The 16,601-nt window shown below is 42.2% G+C and overlaps 1 protein-coding gene across 11 annotated transcripts in view; it reads left to right on the top strand.

The window, feature by feature from the left end:
- Nucleotides 1–3,638: 3,638 nt before the first annotated feature.
- LOC125000448 (neuronal cell adhesion molecule-like) overlaps nucleotides 3,639–16,601 on the top strand; it is a 50,523-nt gene continuing 37,560 nt past the window's right edge. For 3 of the 11 annotated variants that reach the window (XM_047576015.1, XM_047576013.1, XM_047576010.1), the window contains exon 1: nucleotides 3,643–3,908. The gene's annotated coding sequence lies outside the window, so the exon portion shown is untranslated. Of the gene's footprint in view, nucleotides 3,909–16,601 lie in introns of all 11 variants that reach the window. The other 8 variants (XM_047576007.1, XM_047576009.1, XM_047576012.1 and 5 more) reach the window with 6 other exon arrangements.

The raw sequence follows: 16,601 nt of genomic DNA, 5'->3' as shown, positions 1-16,601 counted from the left end.
CCTGGTTGTCTTTCGCAGTCACGTGAGATTTAGTCTGAAGCCTCTGGGTACAGATGTTCAGTTGCATCTTTAAAAATCTGCCCTCAGACACAGCACGAACCATTATTTAGGTCTCCTGTCAGGCTCTGTGCAGACTCGGGGTCTGTGACTGGCGCAGTCGAGGCAGACAAATGAGGTGAACGGGAGATTAACACTCTCCGGCGATGTTCATCCTGTCGTCAATTTCCCCGAGTGTGAAAGGCCAAACAGCCAAGGTAAAGCGAAGACTGCCAGGTGGTGTTTACATGTAGGAGTGGGGATATTAATATACAATATATAGTTCATACCTCTGCGCTATTAGTTGCTCGTGGTGGCAGGAGCTGTCCATCTCTCTTCCTCCTCCTCCTCCTCCTCCTCCTCAAGCCCAATTGGATCGTGTGGTCTTATGGTGTTCCCTAGCAACCGTTATAGTTCCCTTCTCATTTACAATCCCCTTAATGTATGTGTGCCCACGTTTGCCCTAAAATTGTCTTTCATCTGGCAGAAATGTGTTACACAATCAACCCGTTTCATGTTCCTGGTTTAAGTGTTTTGTCACGCGGCTAAGATATCCAGCATTGCTCAACATCTAGGGCTGCGCTTTCTTTTCTTTTTTTACTTGTTATTTTCAAACTCTAGCTGGCTCAGATATTTATCAGGCCAACCAGGATGTGCCATCTTCTTATACAAACAACAAGACGGCATGCGAGAATATGTTAGTACAAGTTGTCTCGCAAGTTGTCGTGGCTCTGATTATAACCTGGTCCAGTTGGCTGCAGCTACATAATACAATGGATATAAGGTGTTTGTACACTCCCCAGCTGTCTTTCTGTTTTTTATCTGTCTGGGATATGGGCCAGGGTGGCAGCCCTCATGAGTTTTTTGTCTGGTGGAGTTAACATCCAGGTTCTGTTAAACTTTGCAAAAAAAACACATATGCAGTCTCCCAACACTTTGCCCAAAATGGGAAAAAAGGCATGTGTATGCCTCTTTGAAGCATGGTGGTATCAGCATCATGCTTTGGAGCTCAGCTGGAACTTGGGCTTAAGTTAATTTCAAAAAACAAACTTCTGCCGTCTGCTGGACAGCTGGAAATCAAGAGTGCTTTCACATTTCAACAAATCATGATCCACATCAACAGAAAATGGCTTCGGTTTTAAAAGATTGATGTTGTGGAATCGACCAATCAGAGTCAAGGCATGAATCTTATAGTTTTTTTACATGGCAAAACTTGTGTGATCTATAATTTTATCTAGTGAGCCAAGGTTATACGATTCACGCATCCTGACTTTCACAGCAGAGGGTAAAAAAAAATCACACAAACAAACTGAGGAAGGTTCAAACTGTCACCTTCCTAAATCATTTTCTTCTGCGTCTTCCTACCGTCTCAGGTCACGTCGGCATTAGTAGCGCGAAGAAGCTGATGCTCATCGGCAGGAGAAAGATATGCCAGCCCAGCTGTGTCACGTCAGCTTGTGTCAGACCAAGTTAGGGAGGCTGTTGTGTAAATAATAACACTATGGGAGCACGTGTCTGGTGAATGTCAAAGAGGCGTTGTTTTACCAGAATGTATCCTGGCCTGTATAAACTGGTTTCAAAATACACAGTGAAACAAAGCAGCCCTGGACCTGATCCCAAAAATGTAAAAGATACTGAGAAATGGCCTCCTGCTAATGACTTCCTGTTCACTTTATACATCTATATTAGTATTTTTAATAAAGCTTAAAGAGTAGACGGTTTCTGACAAAAATATTTTGAAAGCATTTGAGTGTTTTTCCCTCACTTGACAGCAGCGTGTGTTGTTAAAAAAAAAACAACATCTATTTGCCGTCACGTCTCCTTGTTGAAGTGAAACGGTGGAAGAGTTTACACAGTGGTGTGGCTCTCCGCAGACCTCTGCCAGTCGGTTACTTCGGGGACACGCCTGCACACACAAACACGCACATCCTATTTGCTCAGCGTGACTATCGGGCTTACACCACCGAGCACCCACCATTCCAACGTCTGCACAGTCCATCTTCTCTGTCAACATGAAGATCTCCGAAAAAGATAATCTCAGTCACGAAGGTGGAAAACTATTAAATGGGTGAGCTTGGAGCGCTGTTTTTTCAGGTGCACTGAACAGGAAAACAGATTTTCAAGCTTGCGTTGAGTCATGCTTTGAAAGAAGCTTTGAAAACCGTTGTTTTTACTGTAGCGTTCCCCCGAGGGCTTTGCCACCTTTACTAGTATTAAATGCACTTCAGTCAGTGGTGAAGGTTAATGCCGCTGGGCCTGGATGAGTGTTAACACATGCACATACCATGTGGAAAAAGAAAAAAAGAATGTATTTTTCCACACAGAGCTGTTGACCCGAACATGCCTTATGGGCAAGTACACATGCCACAGCTATAAAATCCAAGCTCACTGGTTGGCTACTTCTATAGAAAATGGTGAAAAATGTGTAGTCATAGAGTGAGATGGAGTGAAACGGTCTGGACATGATTGTTATTAACGGCGGCCGTGTCGATGACAGACTCTCAAGACAAGTTTGGTCTGTCGCTGACTGGAGTAGAGTTATGTGGGAAGGGTCAAGGGTGTTGGCACACAGGTGTCATGTGAGAAGAAGGGTCTGGGGTTCAAATTGTGAAGTGAATTGGCGGGTGAGTGGTGTTAATGTGCAGTGAGAGTGTTCGTCAAAAGTGCTGACTTGTTTTGGTCTGCGTAGGCCCCCCAGTCCAGAAACACCTGCCTCTCGTATAAGAGTTTGGAAAGCACCCAGAACCAGAAAATGATCTTAATCCGTCCTACGCTGCACGTTCTGACCTTGATGTTGTTGCTAGCTCTCTGGATGCTCTCTCTGGTGATGATGCAGGCATCCCAGGAGACACATAATGGAAACTACAGCAAGTTGGAGTACAAACTGTGCCAGATGCATAGTCTGTGTGAAAAGGTTTTGGATTTTTAAATTTTCTTTTTTCCTTTTTCTTTCTGCAAATAAACATACAAATGAAATAAATAATTGAACTGCTACAGAACAACAGACACGGCCACATGTTTTGTCTTTTTATATAGAAAGCTTGTGTTATATGCAGTAAATAATAACAACAACAACAACAAAATTAAACAATCGGTAGTTGTTGCTCTGCGGGGTTCTCGTTTATTCCATATGTCTGTTTATGCAGGTCCCACTGCTGCCGCTCCTTAGAAAGGGGTCGCTGTAGTTCCCTTTTTTAATATCTTTCCGCACAGGGTTGGGAGCGACCGAAAGATGGGTTTAAAGTAAAGATGCCTCACTCTGAGAAATTTTCTACCAAACACAATTTCTCAAATAGATTGGTAAATTTAGTGTCTGAATGCTTTGCAGCTTTTATTATCAGACTCACTTGATATTATTATGTATTTTTAAAACTAATATCTCATCTACACACAATTTAAATATCATGTATTCCCCTGCGTGCACACAGACGGTGTGTTGCATTGACCACCTTTGCAGGGCGTGGATGCTATGGCGAAACCGTACGGATTCATTTTTGGCTCATCCCTGGATCCTTTTTAAGCTCTTCTAAGCCTAATTGGCACCAAAAAGCGACGCCCACTTGCTCTCGTCGACTCGGTGCGGGAGGAAAAAACGCGTGCCGGGGTTTTCGCCGACGAGCGCGTCGTCTTCGCGGCGGTGCATAGACGATCGTCTTCGCTGCTGGTTTTGACAGCGGCGGGGGAGCTGGTGAGGAGGAGAGCGCAGGATCCGTGTGGACCACAGCTTGCCGTTGCAGCGGCTGAGGGGGGACGGACACACCAGCCGGGCACGGTCCCTCTAACACACATACATAAACACACGCACACACACAGATCATCATCTCCAGCACTCAGTGAAGGAGGAGGATACGGCAGCAGGTTCGCAGCAGACGGTGAGTTTAAACATTTATTTCTTTTTTTAAATGGGGATTGCATTTTTTTTTCCTTTTTTGTCGCCGGTATCGTCATATGTCGCTGATGGTGCAGTGAATGTGTCGGATCGGTGGCTTTTCAGTGGCCACGCTGATGCAGGTTATGTAGGATGACCAGGTGCAAATAATATAGCAATATGGAGGCGCAGGACGCCGCAGGACGCCGTTTTTTTTTTTTTTTTTTTTTTTTTTTTTTCATGTGGAAGCATCAGAGGCAGAGCGTTGCAATCTCCCCGCACCGCACTGCATCTTGAGAAGCAGCCATCAAAGCAAGCAGTGGGGAGGGAAAGCAGTGTGTGTGTGTGTGTGTGTGTACGTGTGTGTTGATGGGAGCTGTTGTGTGGAGTGAATTGTATTCAGTGCTGCAGGAGGGTTCGTGCTGCCGGCCGGTGCAGGCAGGCAGGCAGGCAGGCCCGCAGCGCCCAGCGGATTATTTGATGTCTGCTAGTGATGCTGCCAGCTGTAGCTCAGCTCCTCCGGCTGTCAGCCCAAGTGCTCAGGCAGAAAAGGCATTTTAGGCCTCGTTCCTGTGTGTGAGATTTGGAGGTGTGTGTATGGGGTTGGAAGGTAGCCCATTCTTCTTTAAGATCCACACTGAGCAGTGATTCTTCTACAAAATAAAAATCCAAGCTTCCATAAAGAGAAATAAATTGTGATTTTAATTTTGGTTCAGCTTTTTTTTTTTTTTTTTTTTTTTTTTTTAAAGAAAACAGAGGGATACACATTAAATATATACGTAAAAGAGATTTAGCAAGGCTGATATTGTGAGTCTGATTAATCTTTTGTCTTAGTTAAACCCCATTTGTAAAGAAACAATAAGCCTAGTTTTTGAAAGTGCAGTCAGGATCAGAGGGGAAGCAATTCTTTGTTAAATTAATCGATTAATGAAATCAGTCTCACTAAAAAGTAAATGCACAAATTCTGTTTTTAGCTTCTTAGATGTGTCGTTTTCCTTGCTGTGTAGTACCAAAGACTCTTGAAATATTTTTACACTGAAGAATTTATAAATAGTAAAAGGCAGACTGATATGAGGATTGCAGGCTGTGACAACTTTCTGCTTGGGGCTGCCGGCATGTGGCAGAATAGTTGCACACAAAACATGCTAAATTATAGCTGGCATGTCCTTTTATTGTTGCTTATTTAAAGGGTGGTGCATTCATCGTGATTTAAAGCAGGAGAATGGTTGTTGTTAGTATGGTTCGCTGTGTACCATATAAGACCAGTGGGCATCAAACCTGACTAGTCCGTGACTCATTCCGATGCTAAAAAGAATGACTCCATGTGTCACCGTGAGAGTGAAAGCGCAAGCGGTTTCATGCAGTGTTAATATTTGCAGTGAGCATCTGCTGTTGTTCTAACACTCCGTGATACAATATGACTTGATGCATCGTGTGCATTTCGGTATGGAGCTGCCCCTCAAGGGAGCGGGTGGCCTCCAGTTGTGTTGTGAGAAGCCGCACCAGGATGCTAATATCAGCCTCATAACCTATATTTTGAAAGCTCCAGTCAGCATTTCATACTGTATTCCTCTATTGCAATAAGAGCTGAGACTGCACAGAACTTTAGTTGGCACCCTTGCTTCTACTCCCGGCCAATGGTTGGAGGTCTCTGCAAATTTACAGGTCTTCTGTCATTCACAGTAAAAACGAATGCAAATGAGAATAAATAGGTTTTACACAGCCGTGCCTTAAGCAAATATCAAAGCCTTCTATTGCTGGGAAGAAAATTTATTTACTCAGTATTCCTTTCATTATTTTGCTTTGCAGCAGTGGAGCTCCTCAGCACAATCTGGCTGTTCATGGAAAACATTCAGACAAGTTGCAACAAGAATAAACTCGGAACAACATCTGCTTTATCAAAGTGTTAATTTGAGTCGAATCCTTTACCAAAAATAACAAAAAGCCATTGTTTATTTTATCTTATCCTGTTTTAAGTAAGTAATATTCTCAAATGCTACATCTCATTTTGAAAATAAAACCCCGTAATCACTTGGCGTGTCAGGTGTTGTTTGTTGGCGCCGTGCACGTCGTGAGCTATTCGCCCCTTGAGACATCAGAAGACGTGACTTGAGTCTCCTGTGACAACTCCCCAGACTGTCAGCGCGGAGCCATTACTCATGGAAGACACAACGCCGCCGTCGTCACTCTCCCGCTCTCCCCATTTGTCCACGGGCTATTAGGCACGAAGTCGAGTGATGGACGGTTTAGGTGCATTCTCATCCTGCCCGCTGTCGCCTTAAGTGATGGCACAATCACAAGAGATGCATAATATTGCTTTCAGGATGTTGAGAGATCAGGGCTGAATCAGCTCCCTTAGGCTGGCAACATAATAACTTTAAGTCTCTTAAACGTTCATTTTGAAGACAGGAGCGTTGTAATTTAATAGAAAGACTTAAGATGAACTTTCAAAAGAAATATTTCATTGATCATATATTAACTACTGATATTTCATATGTATTTCCTTTTTTTGCATGAAACTTTTTACATGATCTGTACATTTGTCTATTTTTGAGTAACCCGACAAATGTTACCAAGCCAATCCAAAGATAATGAAAGACAATTTTTTTTCTTTCACTTGACCTTGGTTAAGCCAGGGGGCCCTGCAGCTTACAGGAATGTGCCTATACTCACAGAGCCCAGGGTTACAGTATGTAACCAATTTTTTCTATCTCTGTATGTCCTCTAAGAGTTGTCCCATCTGGGGGATGAGGGCAATTAGGTTTAAACTTCGGTGTCACAAAAACAAAGACATCAGCAAGTGAAAATTATATTTTAGTATAAAAATGAATTGGTAACGTGCAGAACGAATGCAGAACTCAGACCCCAGTCTCCTGCATGACAGGAATCAATCGGTTACATTTGTTGTTGTTTTTTTTTATTTAATTCATTCTTGAGATTGTTCAGCCTATAGTGTGCAGGTGCGTACATTAATGAAGTAATAACCGGGGGCATTCAGGTTTTTTGCCTCAGTCTAGATTTCTGCGCTATTAACCGATGTTGCCCAAACTGCAATGGAAACTGCAGCCAAATGAACACAATTAGCATCATGGATCAATCTGGTACTCTGCGGGTTAATAGCACCCTGCAGCGATTATGGTGGGGTTTGGAGTGGGAGGCGCATAAACGCCACCCCACACCCTTGCTGCATGTTTGGGTGGGCGTTTTCATTAGGGGGCCCGGGACACATTAAATTAGCACGAGAGGCTGAAGACTGATGAATTGGAAAATGGGGACGAGTTAAGGGCAGGGCAGGAGCGAATGTCGTTCAACTTCATCTGGTAAATTTTTGAGAGAGCAGATGCTGTTGTTTCCCCTGTCTTCCATGCAAGACAGATGGTTTTTAATTGTGTCTTTTTTCTTTTTTTTTTTACCCTTATTTGGAAGGTTGTGTTATAGCTGGAAGATATAAGAGACCTAGTTTTAACAGTGAGCGGCAATTAGAGATAATTTGCTAAGATAACCGATCACCCTGGTACTTTTCTGCATCAGGGCCATATTTTTTTTATTTTACTATGAATAAACACGTGGTGTAAGCTCAGTAAATAAGTTCTCTCTACCATGTGACTAGCGAGGGCTCAAGCTGAAAAACAATATGCCTCAGTTTCTATGATTTGTTAATTGTTTGACAGAGTTCAAATATGTCACCAATAGAAAATGATGACAGATACAAGTATATGAAGTTAGTAGTCATTCATTTAACCATATGTGATAAGCTTTCTCAGGAAAAGGAAAATGGGGGCTGAAGGAAAATTAATAATGTGAAGAAAGGAAATGAAGAAGAACGCAACAAAAGAAAGGGGAGGAGAGTAAGAAAAAATTAAAGAAAGTAAAATAAGATTGAAGGAAAAAGGGAAAATTGGATAGCAGGGAAAAGAAAGAAAGCAATGGGAAAAAGAAATGAAGGTACAGGAAAAAGAAAGGGAAAAGGAAAGAAAGCATAAATGACACACAGCAGAGGGAAGGGAGCAGGGAAGTAGGGAGGGAGGGAATACGGAGGCAAAGGAGAAATGGGAAAAACATTAGTGGAGAACAAAGTGACGTGAAGACAAGTGGAATTAATAAGGGGAAAATAGAGCCGCAGCGAAGAGGAGAGGAGAGAAGCAATGTGCTGCAGCGATCACCAGCTGTGCCAGGAGGCATCTGAAGTAGACTGGACATTAACAAACAGAGACACACAGTGCAGTAGCATGCAGCGACCGAGCCACTGACACGCGCGTGCATGGACGAAATGACACTTGTCTTAACCTCTCTCACCTCATACAGGATTTCAGCCTCCTAAGGGACTTGGCTAGAACACTGTCAGTAGGTCTGAGTCTGCTTGTAGGCTGCAGATGAGTTGTTTGTGTGGATCAGGTGGGCAACAGATGGGTGAGGGCAGAGGAGTTGCCAGACTGGCAGGAGCTTGCTGAGTGCAGCAGTCACTTGCTGAGGGTTAAAAAAAAAAAAAAAATCAAAAAAACATTATCTATCTGAACAGCTGATTTCGTTTCGTACCAAGCCGTATGCAGTGGATTTGTTTTCACTGAGGTTATGTGGATTGTCAGCGCAACATAGCAGATGATTCAGGCGTTTTTATTCAGGGCTGTATGGTTTGATTTTCTTGAAGGAAGGATTTCCTCCCGCTATATCCCCGTTATTGTAAAGTTTTCACAGTAAAATAATTTCTTACCCTTTTTTTTTACCCGTCTTAGGGAAACAAAGGAAGAATGTTTAATTCCCAGAGCTGTAGGCTTAATTCGTCGTACAGAAGGCTTAAAGAATAATATTACCCCCACCCACCAGAATCTTTGTCACAGCTCTAAAATGATTAGTGAGTGGATTTAGGTCGAAGACGCCCTTACAGCTCGTCTTATCACATGAAACATCCAATTGGTCCAAGGTATCTGCATCACATGCCGTCTGTGCACCAATGTAATTGAATCAGTGATTTCTTTGCTGCTCCGAAGAATTGCACGATCATTTCGTAAAGAGGGTCAAAACTGAATTTTTATGTAGTTTGAGAAGAGATTAGTTGTGATGGAGAATTTCTCTTTAGGCTGTCACACATGATTGGTAGAGTGTGTAATTATGTATTGCTTTTTAAGCCGTTACTGGCCTGAGCAGATAGTGCTTATGCGACACAACCGTGACCCCCGAGACTGGTTATTTCCTTCACTGCAGGGGGCATTTGTTACTCCTGATGAAGTGAGTCTGGACACAGTTGTTAATAGGGGTGGGAAAAAATATCGGTATGGCAATATATCGCGATATTTTTTCTTCCGATACAGTATCGTTTTTAAATGTAATACCAATTTTAAAAGAAAAAGAAGATGTCATGTTTTGGGCTGATTGTGAATGGCTTCCACACCTCCACCATTATCACCGCCATCTGATGTACATATATACAACGTGTATTTTAAGCTGCATTTAACATTTCTCAGTGAATTATGTAGAATATTGCAATATATCGCAATTTCTTGTCATATCGTGACTTGAGTATTGTGATACGTATCGTGAAGTTCTTGCCAATACCCACCCGTAGTTGTTAATCAATTATTATATGTGTGTGGGAAAAACGGCTCCAGATCAATGGAGCCCGCATGTGTCCTCCATCCTACTCGTCTGACCCTGGAGAGAAGGGCGCTCTGAGGCCAGCCCGCCTTCAACAAGATTCCCTGTGCTCGTGCTGAAAGAACGTCTTTGTGGGAAAAGATAAACCAGCAGACGAAGACAGAGAACGGAAGGGGTGTGGAGAAACCATCTATCAGCTAAAGATGGGTCTGTTAACTGATGACAGAATTAAAGGCAGACTGACCCTTGAAAGATAAATAACGAGAGACATTCATCACCTTTAACACCCTTTAAAACTTGTTTATTCCAACTTTTGATTTGGTTTGAGGTGCTGGAGCTTCACGCGCCCTAACCATGCAGTGCAGGTTGAACAAAAACCACAAGGAAGTTTGAGACGATCTTTTACTGGCTATGTTTACAGGGACACGTCAGCTAATGAGGATGATGTTCCTATCAGAATAAAAATGGTGCATATAAGGACAATGGATCTCAAGAGTCTTTTGGTGCAACACTTTCTTTCTGTGCATGTTCTCCCCATGTGAGGTAAACATCTGCTAACATGGTAAGCAAAATGGTATGATTAGAAAGAGGTATTTGGAGAAAACATTGCCCCAAACTATTTTAATGGGGTGTTGTTTCAGCTTTTTTTTTAATGCCAGTTGACCTACAGTATGAGTAAATAGTTTTTTTTTTTCGTCTTTAGAAAAAAATCTTACTCAGCACCATTTGAGACATCTGGAAGTCAGCCCACATGGCACAATGGCATTTCATTGTCAATACTGCACCCTGTCACTCCCGCTGCACCGTCTCCTCTCTTCTCTCTTCATCTCTTTCACCCTTAATACTGCTGAGCTAGCTGCACCGGGGCTCTCAGATTCTCTGGATTATCCTATCAGAGCTAGGCAGTCTCCTCACCTTGGCTCGTCGCTCCCTGACATCATGCACCCCCGGCTGCTGCTGCCGCTACTGCTGTAGCACTTAGGCTTATTGCAGTTTGACATGAGATATGGGACAACTCTTTGTCTCAAGTGTCTCGAGTGCCCTTCTCTGTAAAAAAAATTTTTTTTTACCCTCTTGGTGCGCTCTTTGCTTTCTTGATCTGTTGTGTGAGAATGAGATAACCTTGAGATGTGCTCGCTCCGCTCTGACTGCTAAGACGCAGTGTTGATATCCACAGCATTAGACTGGCTACTTGCACAAAGGTGATGTACTGTATATAAGAAAAGTAGATCAGTTAGAGACATTGGCCACACAGTGACTGGAGTTCCTGTCCCCAAAATATTTATGTCATTCTTTTAGACGTTTTCCTATTAATATTTATTTTCTGATCAGAATCAGAATGAACAGATTACTTCACCGCTAAGGCAACGCATTTTCTTCTACTGCAGCTTCACATTTAAAGCGTTTTGCTAGCAAGACAGAGGATTAACTTTATATTGAAGTAGTCAGAGCTAATGCAATATCTTTTGTCAATATTTTTTTATTTTGTCTATGAAACAACACAGTTGTCATTTCTGCCATTTGTCTGACAGCAGATCCGTTTGAAATATTGCAGGGACGGGAAGGAGCAGCCACAGTGTGCTGTTAGATGAAGAGCTGTGTCTCAGTGAGGTGGCTGGCTCCTTTAACGTCCTTTAACGCATCTTGCCGTTTAAACTTTTATTCATTGCTCAGAGAATGTTTTTTAGTAATTTGTTTTAGTATTAAACCACATGTGCTGTTACAATTGGGACTTGAGCCATTTTAAAACTGCTTCAATAGGGCCAGTAAGATTATGAACTTGTAAAGCATGTACTTACTCGTTAACTGTGGATTCACTTACAGCCACAACCTTTTGGAATTATTTGTGAACATGTCTTTACAAGCGCAAAACTCCACTGACCTATACAGGAAATTTCTGGCATTAACTGATTTTGCTTCCTCTTGCAGTAGCACGCGTGTGACTGAATTTGCAGATGGCTTGGTTGCGATCTGTGGGCTGTCATTTCATTGAGGCGGCCGTACGTTTCTCTGTAGAGTGTTTTCGTCCAGCTGATTTCAGTGCAATTCTACCTTTTGCCGCGCTGTAAAAATGATGAAATGTGACATGTGAACGCATCCACATTCTTTAAATTATAATTACTTCTGTGCCTGGGAGGACTGCACGCAGCTCTGCACTACGTCTGTTTGCCCAGCTTTCTTTTTCCCCTGTGTCCTCCCAGCTTTTTCCCACCGTACGCACACTGCCGGTATTGACCCTCAACCCACTCCATCTCTCCTCCACTCTCTCTCCGCTCTGATCCATGACTCACAAAGCCCATTTAACCTTTACCCAGCTAAACGCAAGCCGGCTGCGCACACCAAATATCTCCATTCCTGTTGTTTCTGCTCGTTTTTATGTAAGTAAAAAAAAAAATATTGCTTTTTCACTTGCTTTGTCAGCCATGTCCAAGAACTGTTTATAACATGCAACACGTAACCATCAAGAAATTCTTCCCATGTCCATAAAACAACCAAAGAAAATGAGGAACAGATTTTGATGACCCCAAAAGAAAGCCCTTTGCTTTGTTAGATATTCTTTCGAGCCAGTCATCCGCTCCAGCTATGTGATATACTACCTGTGAGATATTCAGTCTACAAAAGGTCCATTAATATGTGGAAGAGTAGCTACTTTTCTAAAGTGAGTATCACTGACTTTTCCCATGGTAGTTACCCTTGTGTACACACTCACAAGCAGGTACTGCAAGCTATCAGGTGACGAGGGGGTGTCCCCTAACTGCTGGATCACATTAGCTCGCACTTGTTTGGTCTGAAATGATACAGTTAATACCTCCGTTCTCCAGTGTTCTTCTACACTTTGTATAGTTGTGTGTGTGTGACTCTCTAAAACTTGTCAGTACTTACCTGATAAGTTCTGCAATTTGTTTTCTGATATTTTGATTGCCTTGACGAGAAGCTAATGCATTTTGTGGATACTCAACTCCCAGTTTATTGTCCCCTCAAAGACTGATTATTTGAGGGAAGACATGTCAATGTATTATTTTTGATCTATATAAGGCACAAAGTCAGCTACATCTCTCCTTGTGCGTAGAATGCTGATAACACCGTTTAGTCAACAATGAAGTAAACGGCAGTGTGCTCATAATCTGGGATTATTTTATCACTGTTGACTGAGTCTGGGGGTCATTTAAGATTTTCATGTGGAGCCTCGCCAAGTCAAGTTCAGTGATTTAGTTATCATTTCATCTGCAGTCATTTGAAGACTGTCTGAGAAGATTTTCATCAAACATCACACAATTTCACTGGTTCTACCTTCTTGGATGTGAACATGTTTCTTTCTATGATATTCAGTTAAATATTTTGGTGCTTGTACTCACAAGCATTAAGTCATCTTGGGCATATTTCTTGTTTTGGACATATTATAGATCAGATGAGTGCTGAGAAAAATGCAGATTATTGTTTGACTCATGTTTTTGATCATAATTCTTAGATGCTCTTTTTTATTATCGCCTTGTGTATTGATTTTTTTAAGTATTTGTTGTGGTGGCAGAAGGGTACACATTTGCCTTTACTTTTGCCTTGACTGATCATCTTTTAAGTGAGATCTAAATAAAAGCTATTCTTTCAGACACAAGAAGCCCACAGTACCATACCAGCCCCTAGCTGTGGGTACTGTATATGGCATTAGGGCTGATTTGGGATAAGGCTTTGACAATGGGAATATAGCTTCCACAGATTCTATGGGCAGGATTTTGCATGCAGTCGTCCAATTAGCTTACAGTACGTCGGCCCTGGGTCATCATGCTATACATAGGCTGAGTAACGATAGGTGGATTTGTTGGCTTGAACGATAAAGGGAAACGACCACAGCAGAGCCCACCGAAAAGTGTCAACAAACAAGGGCAAGAGTAGCCTAGTTTTCAGGTTGTTTCACACACTTTTGAACTAAGGGACAGCAGACACCCACAACAGGCAGATGTGCGTGTTGATAGCACTTACACCGCACCCTGTTGGAGCCTTAGATGGGCTCAAAGTGAAAATAATGTAGCCTTCAATGCTCTTGAACAGTTTACACCACAGGAGTAAATGCTGCACACTGTAAAACGATTGACTTTCAGCTCCTTCAACCCACGAGAGGCGTTTGAATAATTGATGTCCTCTCACATATATATGCAAAAATATGTCTCATCTTAAACACTGCCACGGCTTTGGTGAATCAAATCCAGGCCGGAAGATACTATACAGGCTGATGAAACGTTGAGGGCTTTTCCCTGCATGTCGCTTGCACTTGGAGGAACATTTTGTTTCCCACTATCAGTTTCCTCTTTTTTTCCCCCCACTTTATTTTGAATTGTCCGGCCCACGCGAAAGCATTTGCATGAACACACTAATTGATTAAGGTATCACAAATCCCTAAGTGTCAGGACATGAAGCCGTATTGACGTCGAGATTATTGATGCTTGGCTTAGGTTTGGGACACTGAGGGTGTCATTGCAGCTGAAAGCAGAGACCCCGTTTCAGACAGCTGTGTGATCCTCCACAAGCTCATTAACACGAGCTGGATAAAGATAAGTGGGTTAACTCAGTTTATCTTTGTTGGCCAAGATCCCTGCACTCATTTTGTAAGATGGATCCTCCTCTAGCCAAACGAAGGGGGTTCAATTCCCAATAGAGCCAAAAGACTTTCCCCGTCAGTCATGTTTAAATGCGCAATAGACACAGAGCTGCTTTCTAATACGTAATTTGTTTGCTGAATCTGACTCCTCATCCAATTTAAACACTTCATTTCACTTTTACCAGCAACGAAACACAGATGGAGTTGTAGACTGTCCCGATGTAAACCCTGTGCTGCTTTGCTGTGAGTTACGCTCATGAGCTCAGACAGCGTCTGTTTTTAGAGTACCAATGTGCTGACTGGAGCCTTTGTATAGAGATAGCTACAGCCTCCCTTTTACTGATGGGTCCATGCTGTCTGGCTCGCCATGCGGTAAGCACCACTGGCCAAAGAGGCAGTCCTGTGGGCAGCACTGAATAGCAGATGTCAATGCTTGTGTGTGTGTGAGCAGCGAGAGATTGAGTGATAGAAAGCTGCTAGAGTCGGCTATTTGAGTAGGTCCGTACCAGAGATTTACAGGGAGAAGATTTCCTTCTAGTGTTACTGATCTTGGCTCACGTTTCTTTCCCTCATATCCGTTTTAAAAGATAATGTAGTCAAATGGACCGAACTCGGGAAGTTTTTTTTTTCCTTTAAGACTTGATTAGTTTACCAATCTCAAAAGTGATGGTGGTCTTGGTGTTGCAGCCGTCTGCACTCGTCGCATCAAATTAGTTTACTGATTAAGCTAATTAAGCCAATCAGTGCAAGAGAAAGCCATCTTTATTTTGCATTTTGAAATCTGTTTTTTGCAGTGACACTTCTGTGCTCTTGCACTGGTAGCAATGTGTTTTATGTCAAGAAATAATTGTCAGTGGTGTTGAGGTCCGCAACCGGAGCGACAGCGATGGGATAGGCCAAAAGCTAAAGCTATTAGTAATAAAGTGGAGCCTACAGTGGAAAATAAACAATTTACAACTGTAACTCAACTCAACTTGCCATCTGTAGTGGTGAGGTAGAATGAAATAGTATCTGGGGAGTGAGAAGAAAAATTATCAGATGCTTTATATAAAAGATGAGATGAGAAGGGATTGGGCAACCATGCGGCATACGCCGCGCTCAGGTGTCAGTGTTTGTGTAATAACTATTGCCACCTGAAGGGGGAGTCTCCATACGGAAGCTGCAATGACGTTTTTTTTTTTTTGTCAACTGAAGCGCAACAAATTCCCACTAACTAGGAACTATCTCACTCTTTAGTGACTACAGAGAAATACTAATCCAAAACGTCAAGCTGGAAGAAGCTAAAATGTTTCACAGTGTAGTAATTTGATGATATGTTGTTACTAAATAATGAAGGTAAAGACCTAATTAGAAGTTTATTAGGTTAGCTTTAGATCAGACATTGTGCAGTTTAACTAAGATTTAAAAAACTGATTTTAGGAAAAGTGACCACGGCTCTAAATAGGTTGAAGATCTGTAGTCTGCTCTAAAGAGCTGAAGGAAGAAAGAGGTGTTGATTATAGTAATTTAAGGAAAGGGAAGAGACCGGCAGGTGTGAAAGGGACAGCACTTGAAATATTGATTTTCTTTCTTCTCCAAAGGGTGTGAGGGTGACAAAGGGTAGATGAAGTCAGTCCCCCTTAGTGCAGAGATTGGTGTCAAATAATGAGGAAATTAGGACACAGAGGATCATTCCTCAGTGGAATATCATGTACTGTGACACAAATGTGTCAAATATGTATATATATATATATATATATATATATATATAATATATATATTATATATATATATATATATATATATTTTTTTTTGTACAAGTATGAAATTAGTCTGTTGTATACCTGTGACTCCTCGAGTGTTTCAGACCGATGTGGCTGATTCTCTGATTTGTTCCGTCTGCTGGATTTGACTGCAGGTGCATGTTGTTTCGAAGCAAATTTGTTTAATGAAAATCAAGGCATGGGTGGGAAGCAAATAAAGTAGGTGTGTGTGCGAGTTTGCATTCATGTGTACATCTCTGATTCCATGTGTGTGCCCTTTATGGATATGCTAAGGAACCAGCACTAACACTGCACCACTGAACCATGACAGCATCCAAATAAGTCATACCAAGCTCCTTCCTTTTGCTGCTCAGGTGTGGTCACGACTCTCGGCTATTGCACAATTCAGGGCGGCCAGGGAGACCATCTTCATTGTGGCTTATTTAGCAAAGCTGACCGCTGTGGAGAGGAAAGCCACGCGAGGGGGAAACTGAGATTTAAATGACCCAAAGGCCTGAATAACAAAGACATCACATATAAATGCAAAAGCAAAGCGCACAAACACGTTCGTTTAGTTCACATGAAAGTCCCAGCAAGTGCGTAATGCTGCAATTTAGACAGCACTCTGTGTTGTCTATTTGGTACCTGGAGTCCTTGCTCAGAAGAGGACTACTGCTGTCAAGTTTATCCATTATATTGAAGCACATGTTTCAGAGCTTTCGAAATCAATGATGGCCAGTATGCGGTATTTTCTTTTGAGAATCGTCTC

This window comes from Mugil cephalus, chromosome 22 (assembly GCF_022458985.1).
Source record: "Mugil cephalus isolate CIBA_MC_2020 chromosome 22, CIBA_Mcephalus_1.1, whole genome shotgun sequence".
Taxonomy (NCBI): Eukaryota; Metazoa; Chordata; class Actinopteri; order Mugiliformes; family Mugilidae; genus Mugil; species Mugil cephalus.
This window is presented reverse-complemented; position numbering and strand designations above follow the sequence as displayed.